This window comes from Equus asinus, unplaced genomic scaffold, assembly GCF_041296235.1.
Source record: "Equus asinus isolate D_3611 breed Donkey unplaced genomic scaffold, EquAss-T2T_v2 contig_803, whole genome shotgun sequence".
In the NCBI taxonomy this organism is placed as follows: domain Eukaryota; kingdom Metazoa; phylum Chordata; class Mammalia; order Perissodactyla; family Equidae; genus Equus; species Equus asinus.
Window position 1 is genome coordinate 3,590,138 of NW_027225520.1, and position 7,996 is coordinate 3,598,133.

The following is a 7,996-nucleotide window of genomic DNA, read 5'->3' on the forward strand; positions in this document are numbered from 1 at the left end:
CCATTTTTGTGTTTGTATATTTCACCATGAAAATGAAATAGAAGAAAGGAAGGTGAAAAGAAAGAAATTTCTCTATTCATGAAGTTCTTAAAGTTATAATTTTGGTCAATCAGGTTCTTCTCCAAATTCAGATTCTAAAAAAGTGAAAGCACAAACACTGTTTTCAGGACAAGTGTAACTGTTCTTTGTAAATGTATTTCACGTCAATGACCAGCTCACACTGACCTCTGAGTCCGTAGGTTACAATCTGATTGCCTCAGTACTTAAAATAAGCTTAACTGGACATTTTCAAAGATTATTTTCACAGAGCTACAATTCACTCAGGCTCTTTTTTCTGTGGATCTCAAAACAGGAATCCTGCCTCAGCAAATCTAGTATTTATTTGTCAGTATGCTTTGGAGAAGAAAGAAGAAAATTCTTAATTTTGTCAACTTAATAATGGAAATTGAATGTGACTGTTGGGGGAGGCGAGCCTCCTTTCACAATTATGAAAGAACACAGGTTTATTAACCGTGGAGGATCCCAAAGTGAAACCTCTGGGTCTCTTCCTAGGTCTGAGTTGACTTGTGGTGTCTTCTTTTTGTCCTTTTCTTCATATTCTGATGATTCAGACCACTTAACCCTCCTTCATGCTGACAGATCACCATTGGAGCTGTGAGGTTCCTGTTACCCCAACCTGGTGGCATAGTCTCTCCAGTTCCCGCTTTCCTCATTGCCACTGGAACAATCCCCTAGGTTTCCTCAGTTTGAAGTTCTGCTTATTTCAAAATAGTTTCATTATCCCCGCTACTGCCAACATCTCGCCCTCTTGTTTCCAAGAACAATGTTTAATGAAAAGACCTCTTCTCAAACTAAAGATGAAATCCCATCATTCTACTTATTGTATGTAGGAAATCCACATCTACAGGACCCTTCAGAGAGGGACCCCTCTTGCCCTGGAGTAATCCTATTAAGCACCTTCATCTCACTGTTTCTAATTATAATAAGAAAGACAGAAGAAACTCAGTTTCTCCTATAATGAATTCATACAAGAATTTCTGCAAGTGACAAAACATTGGAGAGAATGACTTCAACATTCAACAGACTTATTTTGAAAGAAAGAATAGATCTGATTATTTCCTACAATGTGAACAGCCTTTGTGTGTCTCCTATGGTTTGACTGACTCCCAAAGTTGTCCTTTCTTTCCCTCCAATACCAGAAGTTGGAAGGAAACCTCTCCCAGCTACTGTAACGTATAAGCATGTAACTCATTGGCTAAACACTGTAATCGTGGAGGATATTAAAACTTGGCAAAGTGGAGAAGATTGTTCTGTGCCATGCATCATGAGGTCATGATCATCAACGAAGACTGTCAGAGCCCTCAGTGGCCAGATGGCCCGCGTGCATCAACTGGCGTGGTGTCACTGAGTTGGAGATCTCTCCTTGTGTTCCAGGAGTAAACACATGGAAGATGTCATAGACATACAGAAGGGAATGCTGTGTGAGGTCGTAGCGAGGACTCTCCTCTTCAGACCAGGGCAGGGAACCCAGCACACCAGAGGGATATGGCACCTGCATAACTGCTTCAGTGTTTTTGTTATTATTGTTGTTTTTTATCAAAATAAAGCATTGTTTGCTTTGATTCTCATTCAGAATTTTCTTGAAGATACATTCCATCCTTTGAATTATAGAAAATTCCTGTATTTCAATGAGGCAAGGACATATTCACAGGAAAATGGAGTTCCCTTATACGTATGAACCTTCTTGTGTCCATTAAGGAGACATGGCAAGACAAAGTTTTCCTCAGCACACTCCACAGACATCCACTGTTAACTCTTCCCTCTTCCAATGTCCTATTTCAACATGTCAGTTCTGACACTCCAAAAGTAAGTAATAGTTCTTCTAAGTGATCTAGGGTTAACAGAAAAATTTCTCTGCTCAGGACGTTATCCCTATAGTGGAAGCCTAGGCTGAGAGACCCTGAAATCCAGCTTAATAAAGTTTCTCTCTGTTGTCATTCATTCTGCTGCAGTAGAGATTTTTAAAAAGTTCTGGAACCTACCCAATATCCCCTTTTGGTCTTGGGTCATTTTTTCCAAATCCAGCAGTCCCTGTGGCACTGGAGTCTCAGGGAAGGAGTAATTAAATCAGCTAGCTCAACATGATATTCGTGATCAAGTTGTTTAACACAGCCTGATCATATGTACCCCTCCCAGAAAAGAGAGACAAAGGATGCAGCGATCTGTGAACATCTTTGGGGAGGCCAATGGCTCCATCACTTGATGTTGGATCTTTCTTTTGTAAAAGGGGTAAAAAAGAAAATAAAATTCATATAAAATAAAAGAAGATCCAGGGACCAGCTCCATGGCCGAATGGTTAAGTTCGTGCACTCCGCTGTGGCGGCCCAGGGTTCGGATCCTGGGCGCGGACATGACACTGCTCCTCAGGCCACATTGAGGCGGTGTCCCACATCCCACAACTAGAAGGACGTGCAACTAAGATATACAACTATACAGGGGGGGTTTGGGGAGATAAAAGCAGAAAAAAAAAAGATTGGCAACAGTTGTTAGCCCAGGTGCCAATCCTTGGGAAAAATAAAAAAATAAAGAAAAGAAGATCGGGCTTCTCTTTGGCTTTAGGCAGAGTTCTTAAAATCTGTATAGGAAGGAAACTCAGAATTCCTGTCCTACAATGCCTACCTTTGTGATTGCATTCCAAGGCTCCCTTTCCAAAATTATTGTTTAAAGAAATACTAATCCCTTATGGTAACGCTGTTGAGGTAAGAAACTTTATGTAGTGCTGGTGGAAATATAAATTAGGAGCAATTAAAATTTTTCTCAGTTCATGCTCTCTTATACGTCTAGCGTAAGAAAATAAAAAATATACAGAATGTTTTAGTATGATTAATACCAGCATCATTTATAATCGCATATTATGGAAAACAACTAAATTTCCCAAAGATTGAGATGGTTAAGTAAGTAATGAAACACGCTCAATATAATTTTGTAGCTGTTAAAATGTTTAAGTGTTTATTTTTTTGTATGGGGAAATTATTTTGTTATGATACTGATAGCTGAAACTGGGTTATAATTGTATATTAAGTTTAATACTTTAAAATGCACACACACACGCAAAATTCTATAGCACACAAACAAATTTTCACATTTCTTTTTATTGTACAAGCATCTTATGGCCATTTGTCTCTCCTTTCCTGGCTTGTGTGATTTCCACATTTCCTCAGATAATATTATTAATTCTTATAATAGAATTATTAAAGAACAGCTATTTCATGTCACTTCCTTCTCTGTTCCTCTTTGAGGTTCCTGGACCCAGGACCCTGGACCAGCTGGCTGTCCTACAATGCAACTCAATTCACCCAAATTCTGACACTGTTTACCTGGAGACAGCATCAGATTCCACAGGTTGAGGGTTCAGTCCTACCAGACTGTTCCCCCCCAACCTCAGATTCCAATCCCAAGCCCCGGTTGTCACTTACACTTCTGACCGACAGGCTATAGATCAGACGTTCCCACAACCTCCTCCTTGGGTTCAATTTAATTTGCTACAGCAGCTCAAAGAACTCAGAGATATGTTTTACTTTTAAGATTACCAGTTTATCATAGAAGAATATAACTCTGAAACAACGAAATGGAAGAGATGCCTAGGGCAAGGCATGGGGAACCGGCACAGATCCATGCACTCTCCAGGCGTGCTACTCTCCCAGCACCTCCACGTGTTCACCCAGAAACTCCCCAGACGCTGTACTGTTGGGGTTTTCTGGAGGCTTTCTCTCGTGGGCATGATCAATTATTAACTCCGTTTCTAGCCCCTCTCCCTCTCTGGAGGATGAAGGATGGGGCTCAAAATTCCAAACTTCTAGTCAAGACTTGGTCTTTCTGGTAACCCGCTCCCATCCTGGAGTCATCCGGGGGCCCACCAGAGTCACCTGTTGGGACAAAAGATGCTCCTACTGCTCTCACCACTTAGGTTTTTACAAGGGTTTGAGGAGCTCTGTGTCAGGAACCAGGGGAAGACATCAATATATATATTTCTTATTATTTCACAGTTCCCAACTCATGTTTACTCCTATTCCATGAGCTTTCAGTGTCCACAAAATGTAACATTTTTTTAAACAGTTAAACTCTTTATAGAGGTACTGGATCATGTTCTCAGCCTAGTTTTTATCCATTGTCAGAGATTGAAATACCCTAAGTGATCTTAGAAATATGTGTGTGAATGAGATTTTATTTTGCTGAACCTACAAAAAGAATAATATTGCAGTCTTCTCCTGTTTGTAGTACAGATGTGGCTAAAGTGACAAGTGTGGAATCCTCGCTGAGCCTTGACACAGAGGGAAAATGTCTCTTTGAATGATATTTGAGGTGAGGAGAAAGTAGAGCATTAGCGCAAGAAGAATGGAGAATCAGAGTAGGAACTGTGGGCTGGGGAAACAGACACTCACATTGCTGTGAAAACGCAAAATGGTACAGTCACCGTGAGAAATTTTTCAAGTGAAAAGACACTCAAGTGAAAATTCATCACAAGTGAAAATGCACACAGAAAATACACTTTTGAAAATTTAACTTACGTGTAAGCCTACATAGATGCAAACTGTAGTTTATGCAGGTTTAATAATTGGAGCGCTGCTTGTAAGAATACAGGGAAATCCTTAACGCGTGTTACTAGAAGACGGGTTATTTAGCCTAGGGTGCAGCCACACATACTGTGACCTAACTTGAAGCTGTGGGAAATGACGACACGTCTAATGTACTGATTTGGAACCACATGTGTGTGAAGAAATAGATAAATACTTAGAAATGCATATATGTATTTGAGATTGCATATTAACATAGTATAGACCTATATATTTATATACGCATATAGGTAGGTGTGTGTATTTTCAGCATCTGCCTATTTGTATATGAAAGTAACTTCTCTGCAAGGATACACACCAAAATTAAAGCTCTGTTCTCTCTGAAGTGAACTACTGTGTGTCTGAGCACTTGGAAGGAAAGTTTGCCTTTTGAACGGTTGTGCTATGTATGCAATACATACTTAAATATATAATAATGCTGATAACTAAAATGTGGGCCTCCTTTGAGGAGAACTTTACATTTCCCATTTGCTCCAGTTCCTCATGAATCTAACTACTGTAGTGGAGCAGAATTTGCTACCCCAAGATGTGTCTCTTTGGCTTGATCAATTTTAAGAGCCAAAGACTTTGACCTTCCCCATAACTGCCTAAAAGAATTCTAGATGGAAGGCCTGTTCCAGGAGGGAACTCTTACCATGGAAACTACAGTGTGATATGAACGAGGTGTGACAGACAGCGAGGAACCTAGAAAGGCCCGGTGGATCACAGTCCTCTCTGTATCCAAAGTCTGTGCCAGGTACGGCAAACAATTATTTACCAAACATTTGCTTTTCCATCTCCACATGAATTGCCCCTGGAAGTCCCAAACCCCCACCGCCAACATCCCCTATGTCTTCAGCTTGAGTTGGTAATTAAGGTGGTGGCTTCAGCCATTTTGGTGAGTTACTCAGTTTTCCTAGGTTTCTCCCATGCATACATGTTATTAAACTTTGTTTTCTTTTTCTCCTTTTTTCTGTCTTATGTCAATTTAACTCTTAGAACAACCAGAAGAACCAAGAAGATTAGAGTGAAAATTCTTCCCCCCATCCTATGTAGGGATTCAGCTTCTAATAGCCCCTTCTTTCCGGATTTTGAGCCTCTGGCTGCAGTTTATCCATGTCTGCATATGCCTGAGGGGCATAGCATTTGTAGTCAGATACTCATGAACAGGCATTACAGATTACGGACGCTTCCCCGTCTGCGGCCTCTGGGAGCAGTCAAGCCCACCCAGGCTTAATACAGCAGAGAAGGGTGCAAACATGTGCTGTATCTACAGTCAGTATCTGGAGACAGTAATGTGAAATGGAAAAAACGTTGTGAGCTAATAGGAAATATAGATAGGTCTCTGCCCACAGTTCCTGACAGCGCTCCTGGAACACTGGTAAATTCCTAAGTGCCAAGAGCAATAGAAGCTTCTTTTGTTCTAACTAGGCAACTCTGGGTGGGCTCCTGTGTGGCTTTTGGATGCAGGCTGGACACCAGAAAGACCAGGCTGTGATTAGAAGCTTGGGATTTCCATCCCCCCTTTCTCCTCCAACTTCTCCAGAGAGAGAGGAGGGGCTGGAAGTGGAGTTAATAATCGGTCATGCTTATGTGAGGGAGCCTCCATGAAATCCCAATACTATGGGCTTTGGGGTGCCTCCAGGTTGGTGAACGCATCTGCCTACAGTGGGGGTGATCCATCCCGACTCCACAGGGACAAATGCTCTCATGTTCGGGACCCTCCCCAACCTCACCCTGTGTGTCTCTTCATTAGGCTGTTCATCTGTATCGTTCATCATATCCTTCAATAAACTGGTAAACATATATAAATGTTTCCCTGAGTTCTGTGAACTGCTCTAGAAAATTAATCGAACCTGAGGAGGAAGTTGTGGTAACCTCTGATTTGTAGCTAAATTGGACAGAAAATGTGGGTAACCTGGGGACCTACCACTTGCCATTGGCATCTGAAGTGGGGGCAGTGTCATGGGACTGAGCCCTCAACCAGTGGGATCTGACGCTATCTCCAGCTACAGAGTGTCAGAATTAGGTTAAACTGTAGAACGCCCAGCTGGTGTCCACGGAATTGCTTGGTGTGGGGAAAACCCACACAGATTTGGTGAAGTGAGGTGTTCCGTGTGAAAATTAAGATGAGACACTGCGTAAAGGAGAACTGTAAGGTTTTCTCCTAACACGAAGGCATTGCTTTTTGTTTTCTCTTCAAAGAACTCCTGCAATCAATGATCTTGAGAAAGCACTTGCATTTACTCTTCTCTTTTCTACAAGAAGTCATTAGAGGTTAAAAGGTCAGCTCTGAAGGAAGCTTGTCTGACCTGGTAACATGGCTTCAGCACTTAGTAAACGTGATAACTTCGTAGATGTTATGTAGTCTCTTCTGACCTCAGAATCTTCAGCACTAAAATAGAAATATAATAGTAAGCGCCTCCAGTGTTGCAAGTGAACTGAACATTAGAGAGGGGATACTGCGCATGCTACATACACAAATATAAAAATGATTAGATTATGAACCCAATGTAGCCAAGAATACGGAAACTTCTCAGGAATGAAGTGTCCTCCAAGAGATAAAACAGATGTAGCTCCTCTCAGGGCTCTCTCTGGTGGCAAATGCAAAATGAAAATGCGTAATGGGAGAGGCATTGGCTGCCACTGACACTGCCGGGAGAGGCAATCCAGCGCCTGTGGTCTGTGGACCCTCACTGGGCCACTTAGGAAGGAGTCTTGGGTGGGGAACACTTCCTCACCAAGAGGTAAGGAGTCTGCACAGCCTGTGCTGGACTTGTCACCTCTTGTGGGACTATCTTTTCCCATTCCAGACTCAATGTGTTCTCCTTCGTTCTGCTTAAGCTTGGGCGTCACATGGCAGCTGGCCAACTCCACTGCTATACTTGTCCCTTGCAGAGGGGGTCAGGTTCTTTCTTCTACGGCATGAGAGGGGTGTGTGCAGGCCAGCTGCCCTGCCTCAGCTGCCAGGAGGAACCCGCTGGCCATGGGGGACCAATGCCTACCACTGAAGCTGATCTTGCTCTGTCTCCTCTATGTGAGTAAAGCATTGTTCCACCCAGTGCTTGGCTGCGTTGTGTTTTCCTTGGAGACTCCAATACTAAGACGCAGTGGCAGAAGTGTTTGGGTTTCTGCCTCTGGTGATAGGCAACACATGCCGCTTGCATGGCAGACACCATCCACTCAAGATAGACTCTCATCATCTCTGACACCGTCATCACCTGCTGTACAGCAACCTGTTTATACATAGGGCTTACGGCATCTTTCAGTGAAAACATATATAAAAACTCAAGCCTCAATAAGATATATGTGTGCACAACCAGATACTATGGAGTTTTCACTCAAAACTCAATGTTAGGTAGACCACAATTTATCTGACAGAG